This window comes from Triturus cristatus, chromosome 1_1 (assembly GCF_964204655.1).
Source record: "Triturus cristatus chromosome 1_1, aTriCri1.1, whole genome shotgun sequence".
In the NCBI taxonomy this organism is placed as follows: Eukaryota; Metazoa; Chordata; class Amphibia; order Caudata; family Salamandridae; genus Triturus; species Triturus cristatus.
In genome coordinates, this window is record NC_140579.1 from 678,492,873 (window position 1) to 678,517,468 (window position 24,596).

The 24,596-nt window shown below is 45.8% G+C and overlaps 1 pseudogene; it reads right to left on the bottom strand.

The window, feature by feature from the left end:
• LOC146870876 (uncharacterized) overlaps window positions 1–24,596 on the bottom strand; it is a 219,927-nt pseudogene that overhangs the window by 133,513 nt on the left and 61,818 nt on the right.

Consider the following 24,596-nt stretch of genomic DNA (forward strand, 5'->3'; position numbering starts at 1 on the left):
GTTTTATATATATATATATCTATATATGCCAAGGTGTATTGAAGAATGAGTGGGTGTATAAGTGTCTGAATGGATGATTTAGTAGGTGCGTGACTGACTGTATAAGTGAGTGATTAAATGTGTCTTACTGAATGCATGGGTTAGTAACTTATACAGACCTTCACACAGTTTAGTTTGTCAGTTGGTGTTTAAGCAGTTGCATGAGTTGGTGAGTAGTTAAATGAGTGTCTTTATGGGTTGTTGATTGGTTGTCTGAGTATCTGTATGGGTACCTGAGTTTCTGTGGGGGTGTGTGACTTTGGGTATAGATGTGTGAGTGATTCACTGGGTGTATGGGTTCAAGAGTTCATCTGTGAAGGGCTGTATGGGTGGGTGAGTGTATGTATGGGTGTGTTGGTGAGTGTTTAGATGCCTCAGTGGTATATGTGTGGATAACTACATATGTGAATGGCAGTATATCTGAGTGTTGGAATATATAAATGACTATATGTGAGAGTGAGTGATTGTGAGAGTGGCTGTATAGATGAGTGTGTGTTTGTATTAGTTATTGTATAAGAGTGCAAGTATGTGTTAGTATATGTTTGAATAAGTGAGGTGGTGTGTGTATAACTGTATAGGAGAGTAAATGGGAGTGTGATTGATTCTTTGCATGACTGACTAGGTGTGTGAGTAACTATGGATGAGTGGCGGTGTGTGGGTGTCTGTATAGGTATATGAGTGCATATGATAGTGCCGTATTGCCGGTTGACTGCATGTATGAGTGACTGTATGGGTGAATGAGTGGACGTGTGTGTAGACTTAGGAATCAGTGAGTAGTTATGTAGTAACTGGTATTGGTGTGTCTATGGTTTCGAAAATGGTAGTCTGTATTTCAGAGTGTGTGTATCAAAGGTTATATTAGGGCGTGAGGAGGTGCATCAGATTATCATGTGGATGATGTCATCAGTGATGTCATTTGAGATGTTATCAGTGATGTCATCAGTGATGTCACTGACCATGTCATGAATGATGGAATATGTGATGTCATCAGCAGTGCATTGCGGGGGCGTGAGTTATAGTTAGCTCAACTAACTATAACGGCCAAATTTCTCTGGTTTTGTACGAGTGAAATGTCCGACTAACTATTATGTACCTGAAACGTGTGTTTTTTTCAGTGAATTGCTATGGTTTTTTTAAATGCTAATTTCCAACTATAACGTCCCTGAATCCTATGTTTTTTTCAGTGAATTTCAAAGGTTTTTTAAATGATAATTTCTAATTATAACGTCCCTGAAACCTATGGTTTTTTCGGTGAATTTCAAAGGTTTTTTAAATGCTAATTTCTAACTATTCCTACAGAGGTAGGACATGTGCAGTAAGAGGACGAAACGCGTAGAAAGACGCAAGAGAAATGCAGAAAGATGCAACATAAGTCCAGAAAGACGAAGAAAGGTGCAGAAAGAAGCAAGAGATATACACAAAGAACCAACAGAGGTGCAGAAAGAGGCCTTGTTGCAAAGTCATCCTCTGCCCACAACATTTTGCTGACTGGTACTGGTGGTAACTGACTCTGACTAACCAGACCCGGACAAGTGCTATCCTGAAAGACACTTAGAATACAGTGAAAATACCTACATACACTAGGGTACACTATGGGTTGGGGTACCCCTGTGATTGGCATGACCTCCCCTGTAAGGCCTTAGTACATAATAGGGCATGGAGATTAAAACTACCTCTAAGTCAGAGGTGCAAAAAGAGGCAAGAGAAGTGCAGAAAGAAGCAACAGAGGTTCCGAAAGAGGCAAGAGAGGTGCAGAAACAGGCAAGAAAGGTGCAGAAAGAGGGTACAGCAGTGCAAAAAGAGGCAAGAGGGATACAGAAATTTGCAACAGAGGTACAGAAAAAAGCAAGAGCAGTGCAGAAAGAAGCAAGAGAAGTGCAGCAAGAAGCAAAAGAGGTGGAGAAATAGGGAAGAGGGTGCAGAAAGAGGCAAGAGGGATACATAAATTTGCAAAAGTGGTGCAGAAAGAAGCAAGAGAAGTGCTGAAAGAGGCAAGTGAGGTGCAGAAAGAAGCAAGAGCAGTGCAGAATGAACCAACAGAGGTGCAAAAAGAGGCAATAGGGGTGCAGAAAAGGGTAGGAGGGGTGCACAAAGAGGCAAGAGAGGTACAGAAAGAGGCAGGAGGGGTGCAGAAAGAAGGAAAAGAAGTGCAGGTTGAGGCAAGTGAGGTGCAGAAAAAAGCAAGAGAGGTGCAGAAAGAGGCAAGAGATCTGCAGAAAATAGCAACAGAGGTGCTCAAAGAGGCAAGAGAGGTGCAGAAAGAAGCAAGATAAGTGCCGAAAGATTCAAGAGAAGTGCAGAAAGAAGCAACAGAGGTGAAGAAAGAGGCGCAAGGGGTTCAGAGAGAAGGAAAAGAAGTGCAGAAAGAAGCAACAGAGGTGCTGAAAGAGGCACAAAGGGTGCAAGAAGTGCAGAATGAACCAACAGAGGTGCACAAAGAGGCAAGAGGGGTGCAGAATGAAGCAAGAGAACTGTGAAAAAAGGCAAAGAAATTGCTGAAAGAAGCAACAGAGGTGTAGAAAGAAGAAAGAGAAGTGCAGAACGAGACAAGTGAGGTGCAGAAAGAAGCAAGAGCAGTGCAGAAAGAACCAACAGAGGTGCAAAAAGAGGCAAGAGGGGTGCAGAAAAGGGTAGGAGGAGTACACAAAGAGGCAAGAGATGTACAGAAAGATGCAGGAGGGGTGTAGAAAGAAGGAAGAGAAGTGCAGGTTGAGGCAAGTGAGGTGCAGGAAAAAGCAAGAGCAGTGCAGTAAGAACCAACAGAGGTGCTGAAAGAGGTGTGAAGGGTACAGAAAGAGCAAGAGAAGTGCATAAAGAAGCAAGAAAGGTACAGAAAGAGGCAAGAGAGGTACAGAAAGAGGCAAGAGAGGTGTAAAAACAAGCATGAGAGGTACAGCAACAGGGAACAGGGGTGCAGAAAGAGGCAAGAGAGGAGCAGAAAGAAAAGAGATCTGCAGAAAAAGCAACCGAGTTGCTGAAAAAGGCAAGTGAGGTACAGAAAGAGGCAGGAGATCTGCAGAAAATAGCAAGAGTGGTGCTGAAAGAGGCAAGAGAGATGCAGAAAGAAGCAAGAGAAGTGCAGAAAGATCCAAGAAAAGTGCAGAAAGAAGCAACAGAGGTGAAGAAGGAGGTACAAGGGGTGCAGAGAGAAGGAAGAGAAGTGCAGAAAGAAGCAACAGAGGTGCTGAAAGAGGCACAAAGGGTGACAGAAGTGCAGAAAGAAGCAACAAAGGTACAGAAAGAGGCAAGAATGGTGCAGAAAGAGGGAAGAGAGGTGTAGAAAGAGGCAAGAGAGTTGAACAAATAGGGAAGAGGGATGCAGAAAGAGGCAGGAGGGGTGCAGAAAGAACCAACAGAGGTGCAAAAAGAGGCAAGAGGGGTGCAGAAAAAGGTAGGAAGGGTGCACAAAGAGGCAAGGGAGGTACAGAGAGAGGCAGGAGGGGTGAAGAAAGAAGGAAGAGAAGTGCAGGTTGAGGCAAGTGAGGTGCAGAAAAAAGCAAGAACCAACAGTGGTGCTGAAACAGGTGTGAAGGGTGCAGAAAGAGCAAGAGATGTGCAGTAAGAGGCAACAGAGGTACAGTAAGAGGCAAGAGAGGTGCAAAACAAGCATGAAATGTACAGAAACAGGGAACAGGGGTGCATAAAGAGAAAAGAGGGGTGCAGAAAGAGGCAAGAGCTATACAGAAAAAGCAACCGAGGTGCTGAAAAAGGCAAGTGAGGTGCAGAAAAAAACAACAGAGGTGCTGAAAGAGGCAAGAGAGGTGCAGAAAGAAGCAAGAGAAGTGCAGAAAGATCCAAGAGAAGTGCGGAAAGAAGCAACAGAGGTGCAGAAGGAGGCACAAGGGGTGCAGAGAGAAGGAAGAGAAGTGCAGAAAGACACAAAAGAGGTGCTGAAAGAGGCACGTAGGGTACAGAAAGAAGCAAGAGAAGTGCAGAAAGAAGCAACAGAGGTACAGAAAGAGGCAAGAGTGGTGCAGAAAGAGGGAAGAGGTGTAGAAAGAGGCAAGAGAGTTGGACAAATAGGGAAGAGGGGTGCAGAAAGAGGCAGGAAGGGTGCAGAAAGAAGCAACAGAGGTGCCAAAAGAGGCAAGAGAGGTGCAGAAAGAAGCAAGTGAAGTGCAGAAAGAGGCAACAGAGGTGCAGAAAGACTCAAGAGAGGTGCAGAAACAAGCAAGAGAAGTGCAGAAGGAGGCAAGAGAATTGCTGAAAGAAGCAACAGAAGTTTAGAAAGAAGCAAGAGAAGTGCAGAAAGAGGCAAGTGAGATGAAGAAATTAGCAAGAGCAGTGCAGAAAGAACCAACAGAGGTACTGAAAGAGGCAACAGAGGTGTAGAAGCAGGCACTTGGGGTATAGAAAGAAGGAAGAGGAGTGCAGAAAGAAGCAACAGAGGTGCTGAAAGAGGCATGAGGGGTACAGAAAGAGGCAAGAGAAGTACAGAAAGAAGCAATAGAGGTACAGAAAGAGGCAAGAGTGGTACAGAAAGAGGGAAGAGAGGTGTAGAAAGAGGCAAGAGAGTTGCCCAAAGAGGGAAGAGGGGTGCAGAAACAAGCAAGAGAAGTGCAGAAAGAGTCAAGAGAATGGATGAAAGGAGCAACAGAGGTTTAGAAAAAAGCAAGAGAAGTGCAGAAAGAAGCAAGAGCAGTGCAGAAAGAACCGACAGAGGTGCAAAAAGACGATAGAGGAGTGGAGCAAGAGGTAGGAGAGGGTCACAAAGAGGCAAGAGAGGTACAGAAAGAGGCAGGAAGGGTGCAGAAAGAAGGAAGAGAAGTGCAGGAAGAGGCAAGAGAATTGCTGAAAGAAGCAACAGAGGTGTAGAAAGAAGCAACAGAAGTACAGAAAGAGGCAAGTAAGGTGCAGAAAGAAGCAAGAGCAGTGCAGAAAGAACCAACAGAGGTGCAAAAAGAGGCAAAAGGTGTGCAGAAAGAAGGAAGAGAAGTACAGAAAGAAGTAACAGAGGTGCTAAAAGAGGCATGAAAGGTGCAGAAAGAGGCAAGAGAGGTGCAGATACAGGCAAGAGAAGTGCAGAAAGAGTCAAGAGAATTGCTGAAAGAAGCAACAGTGGTGTAGAAAGAAGCAAGAGATGTGCAGAAAGAGGCAAGTGAGATGCAGAAACAGGCAAGAAAGGTACAGAAAGAAGGAAGACGAATGCAAAAAGAGGCAACAGGGGGGCAGAAAAAAGCAAGACAGGTGTAGAAAGAAGCATGGGAAGTGCAGAATGAAGCAACAGGGGTGCAGAAAGGGGCAAGAGGAGTGCAGAAGGAAGCATTAGAGGTGCAGAAGGAGGCAAGAGATCTGCAGAAAGAGGCAAGAGTTGCGAAAACAAGCAAAAGAGCTACAGAATGATTGAACAGAGGTGAAGGCAAGAGAGGTACAAACAGGTAAAAGGGGTGCAGAAAGAGGCAAGAGGGGTGCAGAAATTTGCAAGAGAGGTACATAAAGAAGCAAGAGCAGTGCAAAAGAACCAACAGAGGTGCAAAAAGAGGCAAGTGAGGTGCAGAAGGAGGCAAGAGAACTGCAGAAAGATGCAAGAGAAGTGCCGAAAGATTCAAGAGCAGTGCAGAAAGAAGCAACAGAGGTGAAGAAGGAGGCGCATGGGGTGGAGAGAGAAGGAAGAGAAGTGCAGAAAGAAGCAACAGAGGTGCTGAAAGAGGCACAAAGGGTGCAAGAAGTGCAGAATGAACCAACAGAGGTGCAAAAAGAGGCAAGAGGGGTGTAGAAAGAAGCAAGAGAACTGTGGAAAAAGGCAAGAAAATTGCTGAAAGAAGCAACAGAGGTGTAGAAAGAAGAAAGAGAAGTGCAGAAAGAGACAAGTGTGGTGCAGAAAGAAGCAAGAGCAGTGCAGAAAGAACCAACAGAGGTGCAAAAAGAGGCAAGAGGGGTGCAGAAAAAGGTAGGAGGGGTACACAAAGAGGCAAGAGAGGTACAGAAAGAGGCAGAAGGGGTGCAGAAAGAAGGAAGAGAAGTGCAGGTTGAGGCAAGTGAGGTGCAGGAAAAAGCAAGAGCAGTGCAGTAAGAACCAACAGAGGTGCTGAAAGAGGTGTGAAGGGTGCAGAAAGACCAAGAGAAGTGCAAAAAGAGGCAAGAAAGGTACAGAAAGAGGCAAGAGAGGTACAGAAAGAGGCAAGAGAGGTGTAAAAACAAGCATGAGAGGTACAGCAACAGGGAACAGGGGTGCAGAAAGAGGCAAGAGAGGAGCAGAAAGAAAAGAGATCTGCAGAAAAAGCAACCGAGGTGCTGAAAAAGGCAAGTGAGGTACCGAAAGAGGCAGGAGGAGATCTGCAGAAAATAGCAAGAGAGGTGCTGAAAGAGGCAAGAGAGATGCAGAAAGAAGCAAGAGAAGTGCAGAAAGATCCAAGAAAAGTGCAGAAAGAAGCAACACAGGTGATGAAGGAGGCACAAGGGGTGCAGAGAGAAGGAAGAGAAGTGCAGAAAGAAGCAACAGAGGTGCTGAAAGAGGCACAAAGGGTGCAAGAAGTGCAGAAAGAAGCAACAAAGGTACAGAAAGAGGCAAGAATGGTGCAGAAAGAGGGAAGAGAGGTGTAGAAAGAGGCAAGAGAGTTGAACAAATAGGGAAGAGGGGTGCAGAAAGAGGCAGGAGGGGTGCAGAAAGAACCAACAGAGGTGCAAAAAGAGGCAAGAGGGGTGTAGAAAAAGGTAGGAAGGGTGCACAAAGAGGCAAGAGAGGTACAGAAAGAGGTAGGAGGGGTGAAGAAAGAAGGAAGAGAAGTGCAGGTTGAGGCAAGTGAGGTACAGAAAAAAGCAAGAACCCACAGTGGTGCTGAAACAGGTGCGAAGGGTGCAGAAAGAGCAAGAGATGTGCAGTAAGATGCAACTGAGGTACAGAAAGAGGCAAGAGAGGTGCAAAACAAGCATGAAATGTACAGAAACAGGGAACAGGGGTGCAGAAAGAGGCAAGAGAGGTGCAGAAAGAGAAAAGAGGGAGACAACCATCTATCGAGTGAGGAGACGCTGTGGAGAGCTTGTGCTGGCTGCCGTTCTCTTGCCGTTTTCTTGATTTCTATAGCCTGCCTGCCATATCACTGATCCTTGCAGTACCCGCTGCGCGGGTCCCGCATCACTTACCTTGTTGGGACTGAGGCTACATCAGACTAGAGCAGCAGGGCTGTGAGCGCCAGGGCTGGGACTCCATTTCCCAGGAGTCCCTGCGTTTGGTATCACCTGCACCTGGACGCTCTCCCTGTTTGCCCCGCCTCCGACCACCGACTGAAGAGTGCAGGCTTGCACTAGTAACATTGGGAGACAACCATCTATCGAGTGAGGAGACGCTGTGGAGAGCTTGTGCTGGTTGCCGTTCTCTTGCCGTTTTCTTGATTTCTATAGCCTGCCTGCCATATCACTGATCCTTGCGGTACCCGCTGCGCGGGTCCCGCATCGCTTACCTTGTTGGGACTGAGGCTACATCAGACTAGAGCAGCAGGGCTGTGAGCGCTAGGGCTGGGACTCCATTTCCCAGGAGTCCCTGCGTTTGGTATCACCTGCACCTGGACGCTCTCCCTGTTTGCCCCGCCTCCGACCACCGACTGAAGAGTGCAGGCTTGCACTAGTAACATTGGGAGACAACCATCTATCGAGTGAAGAGACGCTGTGGAGAGCTTGTGCTGGCTGCCGTTCTCTTGCCGCTTTCTTGATTTCTATAGCCTGCCTGCCATATCACTGATCCTTGCGGTACCCGCTGCGCGGGTCCCGCATCACTTACCTTGTTGGGACTGAGGCTACATCAGACTAGAGCAGCAGGGCTGTGAGCGCCAGGGCTGGGACTCCATTTCCCAGGAGTCCCTGCGTTTGGTATCACCTGCACCTGGACGCTCTCCCTGTTTGCCCCGCCTCCAACCACCTATTTCCTTTATCTGGAACTGCTGCTGACGCTGCGCGGGAGCGCGCGGGAGAAGCCCGGGACAAGGGCGGGACAGTCTGCGACAGTCCGCGACTGGCAGAGACTGGACTGGGCAATTTACGCTGCCCATTTATTTTGGTAAAACGTTATTTTTGTATTTCTAAGGGTAATCGTGTCCATAGTGTATTGTGGTGCATTATGTCTAATCCAAAGCTTCCTACGGCCATAAATACTATGGATAACTATCTGGTGCAGGTAGTAGCTAAAATCAACACCGAGAGGAGAGCCTCTCTGGGGTTGGATGTATCCCCGGAACTTGCATTGATGGATTTCCCCTCAGCTGATTTACCTGATTTAGCTAGTAGCAGTAATAATGTGATACTATCTGAATCTGCTGAAAGCACCAACTTGATCCAGCCTATTTGTGCTGCTGTGGCAAGTAATAGTGAGGAGGAGACTGAATTGTATACAATAGGGGAAAAAGCCCCAGTGGTTGTTCCACGTATGACAAGAAGAGTAGGAAAGGGTCAGCCTACTCGTGGAGGCCTACGCTCAAGTCGGAAAAAGCCGGCTTCCCCACCTAATAAAGCAGCTGGGGTTGAGGAAGAGGGGTCGACTGATGATATTTGTATGGCCCTATCCAACGCTCAGTTTAAGAAGCTGTTGGGTATGATTGACTCGAAAATTGGTGGCATCGTTAAACCCCTGGTTGGCAGGATAGAACAGTTAACTGCAGAAGTGAACAGGCTGGGGGATCTCTTGGACAAAACTTTAGTTAAAGTAAGGAGTCTACCTGACGAAATTATAACTAGAGTGGAGACTAAAAAGGGTACAGGTAGTCTGGATGATGGAGGAGCAGTGACTGCTTTGCCTAGCCAGCCGGTGGTTCCACAGCTAGCCACAGGGGTGGCTGTTTCAGGGGATGCTGTCCCTCAAGGTGAATTTATGGCTGTGAACACAGCAAAGTGTTCGGCTGAGCTCATTGTTGAGGCTTCCCCTCTGGTACTTGTGTTAGCCAACGTCCCCATATTGTCTCCAGGTCAGGAAGAGTCTACTCCTTCTCTGTTGTCTAAGGCTCTATACTGGCTGTCTAACAACATGGTGATAACTTCCTGGGGCAAGCAACAGCTGGCAGCAGAATTAGTTATGGCAAGGAGGGTGGAGTGGATTGGAAGCAGCCCTAAAAGATTTCAGGGTGATTGTGTTGTTTTAAATTTTTCAAACCCTGAAGTATTAATCGATATTCTTCCGAATCTGTTACCGCCACAGCGAAGAACTGCTGATATTATCCCTCTGACCCTAGACTTTTTCTATCACCGGAGAGGGAGGGGCCCCAACCCGTCTATGCTGCGGACAAAATGGAGCATGGTGTCAAAACTGGGGAGAAGGGGGTCACAATCTGCCGAATGCGGCTTTAACACAGGAAGAAGGGTTGTACATTCTGAAGAGTGGGGAATACATTTAGAAAATAGGTTCTCGGCTCTTTCAAACTTAGACGAATGCGACTGACTTCTTGGGGCCGAAAGTATTGTTCTATCTGAGTCAAATGATCAGGATAGAAGCAGTCCATCTACATTTCAGGGTATCGATTGTGGAAATAAGTTATCTCCTTGTAAGGCTATCTGTAATAGGGGCCAGCCTAGTGCTGTGGATTTAGTTATGGGTAACCTTGGCACTCCTAATCTTATCCTTAATACGTTAGTGGGTACTATGACGGGGCACCAAACTTAATCTCTTGGAACTTGGCAGGTTTTCACTCTAAAATTGAGTGTGGGGATTGGCTTGGTTTTGTTACCTCATTTGATATATGTTTATTCCAAGAAACCTGAGCATGTGAACCTGTTTTTGTCTTGGGGTACTTACATTTTTCTGTACCAGCTATAAAAGGACCAAGAGGGAGACCAATGGGGGGTCTTACCATCTGGGTTCGACAGTCCCTCAAATTTTCTATTAAATGTATGGTGACTAATTCTAAAGATATCCAGTTAATTAGGATAACTAATGATACTTCAGGTTCTCTTGATGTTTACAACGTGTATGCTAGAACCACCAAGGGTGGACAATCAGGAGTGTTAAATGCCCTGGGCGACCTCCTTGACATTAATTCACAAGGCAAGAATATTGTTATAGCAGATGATCTTAACCGGACCTTTGAGCCCTTAGCGACTGGCGAGGCTTTTCTTGGAGCTGAAGAGGATTCACTTTGGGGTATCCCTGCTTTAGAACTGAAGCCAGTCACACGTTGGACTGAGGACATAATAGGCCTGAATGCTATGTGTCTCGAAAAGGGACTAAGAGCCTTAAATGGTAGAACAAGATCAGATATAAAAGGGTCTATGACTTTTGATAATGGGGGACACAAAAGTAGAATAGATTACGTCATTTGTAGCATGAATCTATGGTCGTCTGTATGTGACATGGAGGTTGTTGAGAGACCTGAGAGTGATCATCACCCTCTGTGTGTGGTGCATAAATGGTGGACAGCTTTGAACAATTTGAATTGCTCTAACGTCCTTGCCCCTCCTCTTGTCATTCCTGGCAATGATTTGCGCAGGTTAAGATGGGCTACTGTGGAGACCAACCAACAGGTGATTGACACTATTAACCAAGAAACGGATAAATCTATTATGGCCATGGAATTGATTAGTGCTCCTCTTGGCTTGGCTGAGGTGGTTAAGATCCACGATTCTCTCTTTGGTCAAATAAAAAAGCATTTCCTGAAACCGGTTGCACGTAAAGGGGCAAGAGTATGCAAAAATGCAAAATGGTATAACGGCAATTGCAGAGCCGCCCGGCTCGCTTTGGGCCGTGTAATCAAAAAGAGGGATCCAGTGGCTATCTCCCTAGCCAGGAAGGACTATAAAGTCTGTATAGTAAATGCCAAAAAAGCTTGGGACGAGCAGCATTGGTTAAATCTGAAAAGAGCTAGTGACAATAGGGATTCCAGATTGTTCTGGAATATTGTTATGTGGGGTTGTGAGAAAGCAGCGGACCCCCCAAGTAACAATGTCCCCCAAGAAGACTGGGTGAAATTTTTCAGCTCTCAATACGCCAGTAATAATCAGATAGCTTGTGAGGATAGTATTGCCTGGTCTTTTTCTCAAGAGAATCTCTTCACCTATAAGGAGACAATGTCTGCCCTCAACACAGTAAAAAGAGGGCGTGCCCCTGGTTTAGATGGTGTCCCTGCTAACATCTTTGTAAACGATAAGGTGCGATGGTGTAAATATATTCATTTATTGATTAACTCCATCGCAAAAGGTGCTGAGGTTCCGGCATCCTGGCGGGGTGCTGTGATCATCCCATCCCAGTGTTTAAAAAGGGCGATAGAGCTCAGCCAGGTAATTACAGGCCAATAAGCCTCATTGACACCGTGCAAAAAATAGTTGGCCGCGTTGTTGTAAACAGGCTCCTTGACTGGGCAGAGGAGAATAATATATTGTCTCCCTTCCAAGCAGCGTTCCGAAGAGCGACGAGTACTGTAGACCAGGTCTTTCGCTTTCAATTACTGCAATGGAGGACTGTGGTGCTGGGAGAAGGCAGCCTATATGCGGCCTTTGTCGATTTACGGGCTGCCTTCGACCTGGTGCCACGGGCCAAACTGTGGCAAGTTTTACATAGCATAGGGGTTCCACCGGAGCTTTTATCGCTGATAATGCGGCTCCACGAGCAAACTTTTGCGAAAATTCAGTGGGGTGGATACGGGATGGTCACTGCGGATTTTCCCGTTGAGCGTGGAGTGCGTCAAGGATGTTCAATGGCTCCGACCTTGTTCACTCTATTTATTAATGGTGTAGTCTCCCGCATGTTATCAGCGTCAGTGGATGCTCCTTCACTTGCAGATTTAAAAATTCCCATTTTAATGTTTGCGGACGACACGCTTATTTTATCAAAAACACCTAGTGGTTTACAGCGTACTCTGACTATTTTTGATACATTTTGTGGCGAACATGGCCTAGAGGTGAATGTCACTAAAACCAAATTAATGTTTTTTAAGCCGCATCGTAATTTTAAACCAAAAATTGTCATGAATGGCCGGTCCCTAGAGGTGGTGAAATCATTTATGTATCTGGGCATACAAGTTGCAGATAATAATAGGTGGTGCGAGCACATAGACATCGCTACATTGCGACACAAGCAATTATCTGGTGCCATTAGTTTGGAACATAGGAAGTCTTTGACTAAACCTATTAAGCCAGTACTGAAGGTTTACGAAGCGAAGGCAATTGGTTCTGCTCTTTATGGTGCGGAGATGTGGGGGTTCGAAAAAAAGAGTTCCCTACAAATCTCCGAGAACAAGTTTCTACGTTCCATTACAGGAACCCCGAAAAGCAGCCCATTGTTGCCTTTAAGGTATGACCTTGGTAGGAAACAACTCACGGACCTAGCTAGACTCCGCCCAATATTGTACTGGCGAAGGCTCTGGACAACTCCAGAGCTTTCTCATTATGCGGAAGGGTTTATTGATGTTATTAAGGCTGACCGTTTCCATAAGATCGGATGGCTTAAATCATTAAAAGCATCATTGATTGAGCTTGGGCTAACCTCATTATGGGCAGACCCAGCTGGTACAAAGCCGGGAGACAGAAAGCTCCTTTTTCAGTTGAGAGTGGGAGCTCTTCCCATAAGGTCCTTCACATCAAAATGGGTAGAAGGGGGGTGTGACTCTTGTCCGGTATGCGGGCAGGGGAAAGAAACTCTTGGCCATTTTCTGTTCGTCTGTCAGGCTTATTGTGAGCCAAGACATGTTTGGTTATCACCTATGTGCAGGAATCTTGGAACTACCTGCAGCTCTGTTGCTCTGCATATTATATGCACAAGCCCAGTTACTTGGATATTAATTGCCACCGCTAAATATATGGGATGGGCATGGACGATCAGGCAGAGACTGCTAGTTATTTAACTATTCTCTGTTTGAAAATGTTTCCCATGGATATTATCATTAATTAATTTTAGATAATTAGTTTTATATGTTGGCTAAATTTTTAAGATGTATCTGTATTTTATCATATTTTTTGTTAAACAGGTATTATGGGAAATTGTCTGCAAATGAATGTATCTTAGTTGAGTTAATATTGTATTATTTGATTTGAATCGATTGTATTTCAACTGCATTTTAACTATGAGTGTTTGTCCTGCTTTTATGAGTAATCACTCGAAGAAAGCATTATTTGACTTGACTTGAGAAAAGAGGGGTGCAGAAAGAGGCAAGAGCTATACAGAAAAAGCAACCGAGGTGCTGAAAAAGGCAAGTGAGGTGCAGAAAAAAGCAACAGATGTGCTGAAAGAGGCAAGAGATGTGCAGAAAGAAGCAAGAGAAGTGCAGAAAGATCCAAGAGAAGTGCAGAAAGAAGCAACAGAGGTGCAGAAGGAGGCACAAGGCGTGCAGAGAGAAGGAAGAGAAGTGCAGAAAGACGCAACAGAGGTGCTGAAAGAGGCACGAAGGGTGCAGAAAGAAGCAAGAGAAGTGCAGAAAGAAGCAACAGAGGTACAGAAAGAGGCAAGAGTGGTGCAGAAAAAGGGAAGAGGTGTAGAAAGAGTCAAGAGAGTTGGACAAATAGGGAAGAGGGGTGCAGAAAGAGGCAGGAAGGGTGCAGAAAGAAGCAACAGAGGTGCCGAAAGAGGCAAGAGAGGTGCAGAAAGAAGCAAGTGAAGTGCAGAAAGAGGCAACAGAGGTGCAGAAAGACTCAAGAGAGGTGCAGAACCAAGCAAGAGAAGTGCAGAAGGAGGCAAGAGAATTGCTGAAAGAAGCAAGAGAAGTTTAGAAAGAAGCAAGAGAAGTGCAGAAAGAGGCAAGTGAGGTGCAGAAAGAAGCAAGAGCAGTGCAGAAAGAACCAACAGAGGTGCTGAAAGAGGCAACAGAGGTGTAGAAGGAGGCACGTGGGGTACAGAAAGAAGGAAGAGGAGTGCAGAAAGAAGCAACAGAGGTGCTGAAAGAGGCATGAGGGGTACAGAAAGAGGCAAGAGAAGTACAGAAAGAAGCAATAGAGGTACAGAAAGAGGCAAGAGTGGTACAGAAAGAGGGAAGAGAGGTGTAGAAAGAGGCTAGAGAGTTGCCCAAAGAGGGAAGAGGGGTGCAGAAACAAGCAAGAGAAGTGCAGAAAGAGTCAAGAGAATTGATGAAAGGAGCAACAGAGGTTTAGAAAGAAGCAAGAGAAGTGCAGAAAGAAGCAAGAGCAGTGCAGAAAGAACCGACAGAGGTGCAAAAAGACGATAGAGGAGTGGAGCAAGAGGTAGGAAAGGGTCACAAAGAGGCAAGAGAGGTACACAAAGAGGCAGGAAGGGTGCAGAAATAAGGAAGAGAAGTGCAGGAAGAGGCAAGAGAATTGCTGAAAGAAGCAACAGAGGTGTAGAAAGAAGCAACAGAAGTACAGAAAGAGGTAAGTAAGGTGCAGAAAGAAGCAAGAGCAGTGCAGAAAGAACCAATAGAGGTGCAAAAAGAGGCAAAAGGTGTGCAGAAAGAAGGAAGAGAAGTACAGAAAGAAGTAACAGAGGTGCTGAAAGAGGCATGAAAGGTGCAGAAAGAGGCAAGAGAGGTGCAGATACAGGCAAGAGAAGTACAGAAAGAGTCAAGAGAATTGCTGAAAGAAGCAACAGTGGCATAGAAAGAAGCAAGAGAAGTGCAGAAAGAGGCAAGTGAGATGCAGAAACAGGCAAGAAAGGTACAGAAAGAAGGAAGACGAATGCAAAAAGAGGCAACAGGGGGGCAGAAAATAGCAAGACAGGTGTAGAAAGAAGCATGGGAAGTGCAGAATGAAGCAGCAGGGGTGCAGAAAGAGGCAAGAGGAGTGCAGAAGGAAGCAATAGAGGTGCAGAAGGAGGCAAGAGATCTGCAGAAAGAGGCAAGAGTTGCAAAAACAAGCAAAAGAGCTACAGAATGATTGAACAGAGGTGAAGGCAAGAGAGGTATAAACAGGTAAAAGGGGTGCAGAAAGAGGCAAGAGGGGTGCAGAAATTTGCAAGAGAGGTGCATAAAGAAGCAAGAGCAGTACAAAAGAACCAACAGAGGTGCAAAAAGAGGCAAGTGAGGTGCAGAAGGAGGCAAGAGAACTACAGAAAGATGCAAGAGAGTTGCAGAAACCAGCTAAAGGGGTGCAGAAAGAGGAAACATGTGGACAGACTGAGGCAGGAGAGGTGTAGAAAGAGGGAAGAGGGGTGCAGGAAAGGGCAAGAGGGATGCAGAAATTTGGAACAGAGGTGCAGGAAGAAGCCAGAGCAGTGCAGAATGAAGAAAAAGAGGTGCAGAAAGAACCAACAGAGGTGGAAAAAGAGGCAAGAGGGGTACAGAAAGGGGTAGGAGAGGGGCACAAAGAGGAAAGAGGGGTACATAGAGAGGTAGAAGGGGTGCAGAGAGGAAGACGACTGCAGAAAGAAGCAACAGAGGTGCTGAAAGAGATGAGACAGGTGTAGAAAGAAGGAACAGAGGTACAGAAAGAGGCAAGAGTGGTGCAGAAAAAAGGGAAAGAGGTGTAGAAAGAGGCAAGAGAGTTGCACAAAGATAGAAGAGAGGTGCAGAAACAGGCAAAAGGGGTGCAGAAAGAAGCAAGTGAGGTGCAGAAAGAAGCAAGAGAGGTGCACAAAGAGGCAAGAGAGTTACAGAAAGAGGCAAGTGAAGTGCAGAAGGAGACTAGAGAACTGCAGAAAGAGGCAATAGAGGTGAAAAAAAGAGGCAAGTGAGGTGCAGAAAGAAGCAAGATATGTGCAGAAAGAAGCAACAGAGGTGCTGAAAGAGATGAGACAGGTATAGAAAGAAGGAACAGAGGTACAGAAAGAGGCAAGAGTGGTGCAGAAAAAAGGGAAAGAGGTGTAGAAAGAGGCAAGAGAGTTGCACAAAGATAGAAGAGAGGTGCAGAAACAGGCAAAAGGGGTGCAGAAAGAAGCAAGTGAGGTGCAGAAAGAGGCAAGAGAGGTGCACAAAGAGGCAAGAGAGTTACAGAAAGAGGCAAGTGAAGTGCAGAAGGAGACTAGAGAACTGCAGAAAGAGGCAATAGAGGTGAAAAAAAGAGGCAAGTGAGGTGCAGAAAGAAGCAAGATATGTGCAGAAAGAAGCAACAGAAGTGCAGAAAGAGGGAAGAGGGGTGGAGAGAGAGGCAAGAAGGGTAGAGAAAGAAGCAAGTCAGGTGCAGAAAGAAACAAAAGAAGTGCCGAAAGAAGGACCAGAGGTGCAGATAGAGACAAAAAAGGTGCAGAAAGACATAAGAGATGTACACAAAAAGGCAAGAGAGGTGCAGAGGGGGGGAAGAAGAGTGCAGAAAGAAGCAGGTGGGTACAGAAAGAAACAAATGAGGTGCAGAAAGAAGCAACAGACATGCAGAAAGAGGCAAGAGAGATGCAGAACGTAGAAGAGATTTGCAGAAAGAGGCAAGAGAAGTGCAGAAAAAGAAAGAAATGTGCAGAAAGAAGCAACAGAAATACAGAAAGAGGCAAGAGAGGCGCAGAAGGAAGCAAGAGTGGCTTGCACACCATTAGTACCAATGTAACACCCACATTTAGCAATAAGTAACAGGTGACCATTTTAGGTTTGCAAAGGGCCTTCCAACAGGCTGTAACACGTGTCGAGGCATTTTTGGTAACGTTTGAGCCGTTTGAGTTAGAAACAAGGCTTTTTTTGTGCAAATCTACAGATTAGGGAGAAGATGATGAATTATATGGCTAATGCGGAAAATTAATATTTGTGCGAAAGTCGGTGCAGCCGCATAAACAGTTGCATAATTCCAGTGGCCCTGCTCATACCTCTGACTAGGTCCAGAAGTGGTCCTCAGTGATTCCTTCTTTTTTTTGTCTCATTGAGTTCATAGTTGAGCCTCTATGGAATTGAGGAAGACTACCATACCGCATAATTACTCTCCATAACACATAATCCCACTCTACATAATTCCTATAAAAAAAATCACATACTTTCTATCCAATAATTTCACTGCACAACTTACCACACAATTCCACTACACACAACGTACATCCACTCCACTCTGAAAAACATAAAAAAACTTTTACAAATACATTGCCAATAGCTCTAACTCTTGCAAATGCAAAACCTATAACATTGCAAACACTTCTTTAATTAGTAGTCACGTTTGCAGAGTGGTGGAGAAAGGGTGCTGGGCCTCTGACCAGCACTCAGGAATTCCGCTGCGTAGGACTTACAGGAGGTACCAGGAGGGCTTCTTGGCCCCCAAAGTCCCTCAGGAGTAAATTCGACTTCTTCCCCCATTCCGTTCTCTGCCAGGAGGCACGGTTTTGCAGAGTGGTGGAGAAAGGGGGCATGGCCCCTGAAGACGTCTTAGCAATCCCACTGTGTGGGACTTATTGGAGGTAGCAAGAGGGGTAGTTGACCTCCAAGGACATCCTTGGGGGCCAACTACTCCTCCTATTACCTCCAGCAAGTCCCACACAGCAGGATTGCTAAGTTGTCATAGCAGGCCATGCCCCCTTTCCCCACCACTCAGCAAACGCACTTACTGGTGTGCACTTGGATGGGGATTGAAGTCCCCTTCGCTGCTGGGGGTCCTTCGGAGTCAACTAGCTTACCTGATACCTCCAGCATGTCCCAGATAGTGTAACTGCCGAAAGCTGGACAGAGGCCATGCCCCCTTTCTCCACCACTCTGCAAACACCCCTCCTGGCTCGTTCTAAGTTGGGGAATTAAGTCCCGTTGAATACTGAGGGTCCCTGGGGGCCAACTCGATCACCTGTTACATCAAGTAAGCCCTATACAGCTACATTGCTGAGTGTGCTCAAAGACCACGCCCCCTTTTTACACGACTCTGCAAACGCAACTCGTGGAGACTGCTGCTGCTGGGGGCTGAAGTCCACTTATGCCCTGAGGTCCTCAGTACACAAGGGGACCTCATCGCCCCACCAGCAGTGCACCAAGATGCGCGTTTGCAGAGTGGTGTAAAAAGGGGGGTGGCCTCAGACCACCTCTCTGCAATCCAGCTGAGTGGCACTTACTGGAGGTCCCTGGTGGGCTAGTTGGCCCCCAGGGACTCTCAGTATTCAAGAGGAATTAATTTCCCAACTAACAACGCGCCGGGGGTGCGTTTGCAGAGTGGTGGAGAAAATGGGCTTGCCCTCTGGCGAGATGGCGGCTTATTATAAATATTTTTTTTTAACAAGGGTGTGGCCCCCCTTCTTTTACATTTGTGCCAATTTCGGCCCCGGGGACCCCATCCCCCAGGGCCTGGCCTCACAGTTGGGGACCCTGGGGGGAGCCCCATTGCTCCCAGGGTCCCGCCGGCTCCCCACCTCCTGCGGGAGCCGGCATTGCTTTGGAAATAATTAAATAAATGAAATACCAGTATTTGTAAAGCGCACAGCTACCTTCGAAGCGGTGTCCCCGCGCTGCGGGCCCTCGGGAAGATTAAGTGAGCTATTGCCCAGAGTCACATGATGCTGGGCTAACCTGCCGCCGGGGATCGAACCGTAAACCCTTTAGTCCGGAGTCAGGCACCCTGGCCACTGTGCCACACCTGACTTGCAGCTCCCCTTGCTTAAAAGCAATTCTGCTTTGCTTCATTGAAGCGAGAGCAGGTTTTCCTGCTCTCGCTTCAATGAAGCAAAGCAGAGTTTGCTATGGCAGTGTGGGAGCCATGCTCCCGCCCTGCCATAGCAAACAGCAATGTCCCGGGGGTGGGCACCCCGGGACATTGCAGGAGCCAGCCCTGGGGTTGGCGATCCCCATGGCCATCGGGGGCTCCAGGAGGGGGCTGCGCTGCCCCCCTCCCATGTGGTGGTCCCCAGGGCTGGGGGTCCCTAACAGACCCCCAAATTTAAATAATTAGTGCCCCAGGGAGGTGGTGGTCCCCAGGGCTGCGGGGGCACCAGCGTAGCCCCCCGCATTTAAATCAGGTTGCCCCGGGGAGGTGGTGGACCCCAGGCCTTGGGGGGCCCACCAGGCCCCCCCCAAATAATTAAATGCCCCGGGGACTTGGTGGTACCCGGGGCTTGGGCAGGATCGCGATGCCCCCCCACCCAATTACAACAAAGCCCCGGGGAGGTGGCGGTCTCCAGGGCTTGGAGGGTCCTGCAAGGACCCCCTTTATTTATTTAAAGCCCCGGGGAGGTGGTGGTCCCCGGGGCTGCGGGGGGCCGCATGCCCCACGGGCCCCCACACCATAATTTACAATTGCCCCCGGGACATGGCCCACCTGGGGTCTTTTTAACAAACAAAGCGCTTCATGTTTTTTTATAATTTTGGCCGGATTCGCAAACCTAGTGTGAATTTGGCAAAAAATTATTTTTTAAAAATGCATTTTTGGAGCCTGGGGTCTCTGTGGGACCTTGTGGGTCAGGGTATTTCTACCCTGCCTCCTTTTCTTGTTTTTCAACCTTTTTTTCTTCTGTTTTCTTGAGACTCGGTTACAGAGTCACAAGATGGCTGCTAACACTTCCTGGTTTGGAGTGTTGGTAGCCAATCAGAAGTCAGCTCATGCTCGGGAGTAGTGGCGACTCCTCCTCGGTGCCCAGATATCGAAAGTTTTCCTTTTTTAATTTCTCAGGAACTACTGAACGGACTTACACCATTTAAAAAGAGGCTGCTTTCTGGACCAAGAGCTACCTTTTTGTCAAATTTGGTGTAATTCTGTTCATCAGTCAGGGTGTAGCCTTTTCCAATTTTTCCTATGGAAATTAACATGCGGAAAACAGGTTTTGGGACCCCCCTTTTATCTCGGGCCCCGCTTGACAAATCACCCCGAAACTTTCAAGACAGGAGCTGACCGAAGCGCCCCATTCGTTTTGAAAATTTTGCAATGATTTGTCAAACGGCGCCAAAGATATTGGCAAAAGAAAAAACACTTTTTGAATAGAAACAAGATCCTAACTATAACTACATACTGTAGGTAATATATATATATATATATATATATATATATATTACCTACTGGCGGTCGCCAGTAGGTAGTTATAGTTAGGACCCCTTTTCCATAGGAAATCCGCAACATTCTATTTTGAATAACTTTGGGCGCCGGTCGACGAATCCTCGCGAATTTCTCAAAATAGGTGGGGCGCTACGCTCCGCTCCTACCCTGAAAGTCTCGGGGGGATTCGTCAAGCGGGGGCTGAGATAAAAGGGGGTCCCAAAACGCGTTTTTCCCATGCATTTTTCCATAGGACCTTTAGACAGGGCTACAGCCCGAACGGCTGAACAGAATTACTAGAAATTTGGCAGAGAGGTAGTCCCTAGGTCAAGGAAGTGCCTTTTGTAGGTTTGGTGTAAATCTGTTCAGTAGATTCTGAGAAAATAGCCTTTAAATCAATATATATATCTGAGCCAGCTTACGGTACGCTTACCGTACGCTTACCGTACGCGTACGGTGGCGTGCGCGAGCGCGATTCTGATTGGCTCTTAGATCTTAGTAAACATTCTAATCGGCCGAAACCAGGAAGCGGCGGCCGCCATTTTCTCTCTCGCACTGAGAGAGATGATTAACAAACAAAGCACAAAAACATTTAAAGGGGCTGTTTTGACAGCTCCCACACACATAGCCATGTAGAGGGAGTCCCCAAAGATCCCCCAAGGCCAAAAACGGAATTTTTATTTTTTCGCTAATTTCGCCGATTACGCTTACCGTACGCGTACGGTAAAAATATATAAAAAAAAAAAATTATCCACACTAACCCCACCCCGTGTGCAATTGGTGACCGAAGTTCACCCAATGTGCATGGCTTATCACAGAAGTGAAAAACGAAAATATTAAAAAAAAAAATATTTAAAAAAAAAATTATCCACACTCTCTTCACCCCGTGTGCAAATGGTGCCCGAAGGGCACCATTTGTGCATGGCTTATAACTATTGCGAAAAATTAAAATATTACCTTTAAAAACGAAGTGCATCATATGTCCTCCATGTGCGCACGGTGCGCGAAGCGCATCGTGCGTACATGGCCCATCTAGCGTAACGTGGGCACGCGGTGCGCGTAGCGCACCGCGTGACCACCGTGCGTGCACGGCACTAACTGCGTAAAGTGGGCGCGCAGTGCGCGAAGCGCACCGCGTGCTCACTGTGCGCGCATGGTGCGCGAAGCGCACCGTGCGCGCACGGAACGAACTGCGTTAAGTGGGCGCGCACGCCACGAATGGCGTAAAGTAACTTAGCATTTAAAAAACCGTACAAATTCACTGAAAAAACCATAGGTTTCACACACGTTATAGTTAGGAATTAGCATTTAAAAAACCTTGCAAATTCACTGAAAAAACCATAGGTTTCACACATGTTATAGTTAGCGGAAATTTTACTGATAAAAAACCAATGAAATTCCCCCGTTATAGTTAGTGCAGGCAACTATAACTCACGCGACCGCAATCTTCTGCTGATGACATATGTGTCTTTATGAAAAAAAAATATTTGTAATATATGTATAGCTAAAAATGTATGGAAGAAGACATGGGTAAATAAGTGTCTAAATACAGTATTAGCATCAGCAGAGGATTGCGGTCGCGTGAGTTATAGTTGCCTGCACTAACTATAACGGGGGAATTTCATTGGTTTTTTATCAGTAAAATTTCCGCTAACTATAACATGTGTGAAACCTATGGTTTTTTCAGTGAATTTGCAAGGTTTTTTAAATGCTAATTCCTAACTATAACGTGTGTGAAACCTATGGTTTTTTCAGTGAATATATATATATATATATTAGGCAAAATTCTTCAGTATGAAATGCCTGTGTGCAAAACAATTTTAAGGTCAGACCTGAGCTGTAGTGTGCAGCAGACTCACCCTAACTAACATACTTGCCACCAAGCTAGCACGTTCGTAGCCGAAGGTAGGGGTGTTTAAAGTTAATAATTCCTTCCACCTCAAAATACTGACATAAAGCAAGCAGCAAGTGATATCTATACAATGGTAAGGAGTCAATAGGATGGAACCAAGTATCCTGAAGTCAAGGTGGCTAGCTCAAGTCAATGCAAACAGCCTGAAAGGTAGTATAGAGTAGTTTAATTTTTCACTGAGGGTTCCAACAAGACCCATGGCCAGCAGTTTGGATAAACATGGTAGGCAACAGGCTCCTTTCTCCCAGGACAGGTGTGAGCTGCAGTGTCTGGAAGGCTCGATCAACACAATCTGCTAGTTACAGCTTCCAGATAGGCTGTTTCAGCAGGAAGTGATACCTTAAGACAACAGTGTTTGGGTACTACTGTTTGGATCAAAGGTCTCTTGCTAGAGGTGAGAACAGAGTTCATCAGGAATGGTGGAGGAGAGTTGGAAAGGGAGAGGAATAGAAATGAAACGTGTGTATATATTGTGTATATATTCTCAAATCTGTTCTTGTGAGACTCACAGATCAAAGAAGAGATGGGCTAGGATTGAAAAGTAGCCCTACCACATCTATGCCATGCCGGTGTCCCAGCAGAAACAATGGAAGCAGGGCAATTCTCCTTTCACTACATTGTTTCTTTCTTACCCTAAATTGCCATGTGAAAAAAGTGTAGGAGAAGCAGGCATCCTGAAAGAAAAGTACTGGGCTTGTGGTGAAGCCGGGAGGGTAGCACAGGACACGCTGCCTGTGTCTTGTCCTCTTAGGCCAGCAACCTCCCAAGTGCTTTGTGTTGCACCCTCACATATGTAGAGGGCCACTCTTGCTAGACTCTGGGCCATGACCTGCCTAAGGCTTACCTAACTGGTGCTTGTCCTTGGCAGCCTTTCACAGCAGTTTCGGGCATGAACCCCCTGCACAAAACGTGCCCCCTTTCAGCCTAGCTAGAGTAGGTGAAGCTGTAGTTTCTGCTCAGGTTGCCAACCTTATTCGCTATTCTACTTTTTACCTTGCTCATAATGTGTATATATGTACAATAGGTGGCACTATCCCTTCCTCGAAAAAACTACATGGTTCCCGCTCATCTCACCAAATTTCATTGCTGTTACCCCATACATTTGGCATCATTTTACTGATCTGGCAGTATCTTGGCCTTTGAGTTGGTCCCATCTGGATTACTGGGCATTCTGTAATTACCGCCATTTTGGTATAAAGAAAAATCATGCCATTACCTCTATGTTTGTGTTTTGTTGCTGCTTATGGGGCAAATTCACAGAATCATTTATGAGTATAGGAAGTGCTACTACAGAAGTGCTCTTTTACATTCTCTTTTAGGCCTTTTTGAATCAGCCTGAGAACATCCAACCGTATTAGAAAAAGTGCAAAGAGTGCACAGTCCTTCCTATTTGCGCTAACTGTATGTGAATATTACCTGAATATTAACATTTTATTCCTATGTTATACATTTTGGGGCCAATTCACAAATACATATAAAGGTATGTAAAAGAGTACTACGGGAGTACTGTTGTGAATTTGCCCCCCTATATGCTCTAGCGTCCCCATTTCAGGACTTCTAACGAACTGGTTGTTAAACAATGTCTCCAGTGGCTGTCCCACTGTTTGTTTCTGGGTGGACTCTAAGAGATATATACCCCAGTTGATTAACACTGCCCGATGAGTTGGATCTGTATCACTTCTGGGTCTGCTCCATATAATATACTCTATGGTGGACTCCACCTATCCATATATTATGTGCTCTATGACGATCTCAACCTTAGGAAACTGTTCACGAATCAAAAGTAAGTACATGGCAGCACCTATTGTCAAACTCTCTGCCGTACCTCATCCTTAAGCGCAATGACGTTCACTGCACAATGTTGAAGCATGTTTTTGAATCTGACGCACCTCAAACTACATCCAACACCCTAACATCTTTACACTTTATGAGGACAGGGACCAGCAGGAAATCATAGCACTTTTTTTTTTACCTCATCAGCTCTATGAAACACTATATAAATGCAACAATACAATTAATTTAATATAACATTTGCATGGTTAGAAAATTATTTTTAGAGGAATATTATTGAGAAAAAATGCTGGTATCAGTGTTGACAACTTCTCTAAAGAAGTGTCAGGCTAGTTCTGTGGATCACATCAGACTGCAGGGATGTTAGGAAATCCTTAATGAAAGGACCACAGCTGTTCATGTCACTCAACTGCCAGGTAGATCATCTCTAAGCATTGACTTTAATGGGGTAGTTAAATGGACAGTCAATGCTTACTCTTGGAAGATAGTGTTAGGTCTAGAGCAGGACCAACAGACTTTCCTCACTATAAATCTAATATGCAATCTCTAGTAACCTTTTCATAAGAAGAGAAAAGACTTTTCTTATTATTACTAGAGAAATATGACCATTAACTTTAAAAAGATGTATTGCACATTAAGTTTGCGTTCACACAATCTATGCATTTCCCCTTTAAGAGAGAAAGGGAGAATACTCCAAAAATCAGGAATATAATTACAGTCATGATGACTTCTAGTACAGTGCCTGCTAATATAGCAAGGGTTCTGTATACATCTTATGCTCAGTGTTGCACCCTGAGGAGTGTTCCTGCCGATTTGATGGACTCAAACAAAGATATTTACAAAGGGAAATTTCAGTAATGTTCCAATGTATCACCAGAACATTCTATTGAAAAAAAGAGATCCAATGAGAGGGTAGAAATGTATACTGCACATTGCATACACAAGTAGATCTTGTGCATGTAGGCCCTATGGGAAAGACTCGGTGAAAAAGGGGGAGGTGGGGTCAAAACGGTCGCCGTTAATTTATAAAAAGTGGAGTTCAAAGTCATACAATGAATTGCAAAGCATGCGAGACAGTAGGTAAGGGTCTGTTCCGCAGTAAAACTCCAATATGGGTTTGTTAAAAGACCTAAATGACCTT